This window comes from Pundamilia nyererei, unplaced genomic scaffold, assembly GCF_000239375.1.
Source record: "Pundamilia nyererei isolate P.nyererei 1_Seehausen unplaced genomic scaffold, PunNye1.0 scaffold00025, whole genome shotgun sequence".
NCBI lineage: Eukaryota > Metazoa > Chordata > Actinopteri > Cichliformes > Cichlidae > Pundamilia > Pundamilia nyererei.
This window is the reverse complement of record NW_005187426.1, coordinates 18,365-20,794: the sequence shown is the minus strand read 5'-3', so window position 1 is coordinate 20,794 and position 2,430 is coordinate 18,365.

The following is a 2,430-nucleotide window of genomic DNA, read 5'->3' as shown; positions in this document are numbered from 1 at the left end:
TACTCAGTCCTGCTTACCACTGTTTGTTATTCATGTGTGGTAAGGTTTTAATTACTATTCATCCATCAACATCTAAACAAGCAGAAACTCTCATCTTATTTTACCTTGCCAAAGGCCAGGCTTGCAGACGAGGATTAAACCCAGTCAATTTTCTCCACAAACTACCTCCCTGAATAGCAATCATGTCTGAGGTTTAATTCTGTATCTGAGATGGCCGGCAGCTCTGTGGATCACACAGATGAAGGGTAGAGATATATACACACTGGAATGATTTTCATTTTCTTTGTTGTACAGCATCCTATTCTGTTGCTGTATGATGAATTGTGTTTTTGAAGCTAGGTCTATAAGACAGTACTAGAACAAGGCACACAAGAGAGGACATATCCTCAGAGGTATGATGAACACTAGACGGGATCAAATAGGTTGCCTGGAAAAAGATCAGCAGACAGAACAGACAGAGAGAAACAAACAGCGAGCCAGAAATGGAAAAGATCATGTCAGGAAAAAATCAGCAGAAAATCATTTGTGAAGTGAGAAGATTTTAGAGAGAAATATTTGGTTCTGAGACGAACACGTATATTTTTAACTTTGTGAGGCTCACAAACATTCTTCAACTCAAGGAGGGCCACACTTACTGAAAGTTTTGGACATTTGCAAGCTCTGTGAAGACGTAACTCATCTCTCTTAATTCTGAATAATTGTTAAAGAAGGAAGCTCCCACGCCCATTTGACTCCGTTACAGTTTTTGTTTACAACTTGTCTATTATATCAGGAGCCCAAAAGGCGTTCTCCCAATGGAATTCAGGCATTAGTTCCAGCACAGGGCATTCAAGTACTGTGGGTGACAACACAGGTGTATAAAATGTATGTTATTTTCACTCTTTTCAAACACACCTTCAAGCAACAGCATAGCTACTCGGAGTCATTGATCTAAGTCTTTAGCGTTGCTGAACGACTGAAAGCAGATTACTTACTAAGCTCTCTATGATCTTTGCATTTTGGAACAACCGTTGATTTTTAGCTGGGATCAAACAGAGGATTTTAAATATGTGTGTTTGTATTTGTTAATAGGATATCTACATATCAGCATCTTGGATGCAGAGGGATCGTTCTCAAAAGGAAATCAGTATGAGTATGTTTAGCTGGCAGCACTGCTTTTATGAATTCAGTGTTTAAAGAAGTGTGCCTTGTGTGCTAGACTCCTGTTAGGAGTAGGAGTAATGCTCAGAAATGTTCTAACAATAATACTCTTGAAAGTTGATTTGTAGGCAGTGTGAAAGCTTGCTGTGAACCTGGCCTCTGATGGTAGCAGGCACGGCTCTGTGTGAAACCCATCAACAAAAGCCTATCGTATTGAGTTTGATGTTTTCAGTCTCACGCAGTCCAAATAAATGTGTGAATGGTCTTACTTCAACTTTAGTTCTGAGAAACCTGAAGGAAATTCTGGTGTTTTGTGACAATGATGACACACTCATTAAATCCTTTTATGGTTGAAAGAGAGGTTCGAGTTTTGCACAGTAAGGTCGTTCAATAGCTGACAGCTTCCCACCTTAACGTAACCGTTTAATTCAATGTGCTAATTTTCATCCTAGAACTGCTTCCATAGGTGAGAAATACATGACCTCACCTGTGAGTAGTCACATAGGAATTTATAAAAGGTAATATAATAATAGACAATATTGCAGTGTCATCATACAGCAATCGTCATAAAATGATGATTGCTGTCTGTACATCTGTATCTGAAGGTCAAATAGGAACTCTTTCTTTAGATCGTGTAAATTTTCAAGAAGAATTAGCTTTTAAAAAGGCTATAGCATGGGTATAGTCTCCAGGTGTCATAGTTTCCATTTCCCTGTGTGTGCTCGCGTCGACCTGGATCCAACTGATGGAAGTGGTGGAATATGGACATTTCCGAAAGCTGTGACCAAAGTTTACTGAGTGCCTGCCTAACAGTAGCTATTTAACACACAACTAGGTACACAGAGTACTTCATCACTCCTTGGACATTAATGTTTTTCATCTGATATTTTTTATGGTTTTGCTGTCGTTATCATCAAAAATACCTCGTCTTATCTGGTCTAAAGTGGCCATAAGTTGTGATATATACATTTCAAAGACAGATATAATGGACTCTTGAAGGCTGGCTTGTGATGAATATTAAAACTAATTTTGCTTAAAACGTGAAATAATGATATTAATGTTTATACTTGGCCCATTGGGGGTTATGAAAGGAAGCATGACTGACATATAATCACTGTTACAGCCCAAGCAGGCTGTGTGGGTTATCCAGCACTCTCTCTAAGTCGTGTGCCAGCCCTTGTTTCCTGTGGAGCCAATTTCCACTTAGTAATCAGCACTGGCTTAAAACTGGTGTGAGAAGTTTGCCAGCTCAAAGTGTGGGCCAGTGTTGAGCTACCAGTGAGTGGCTTT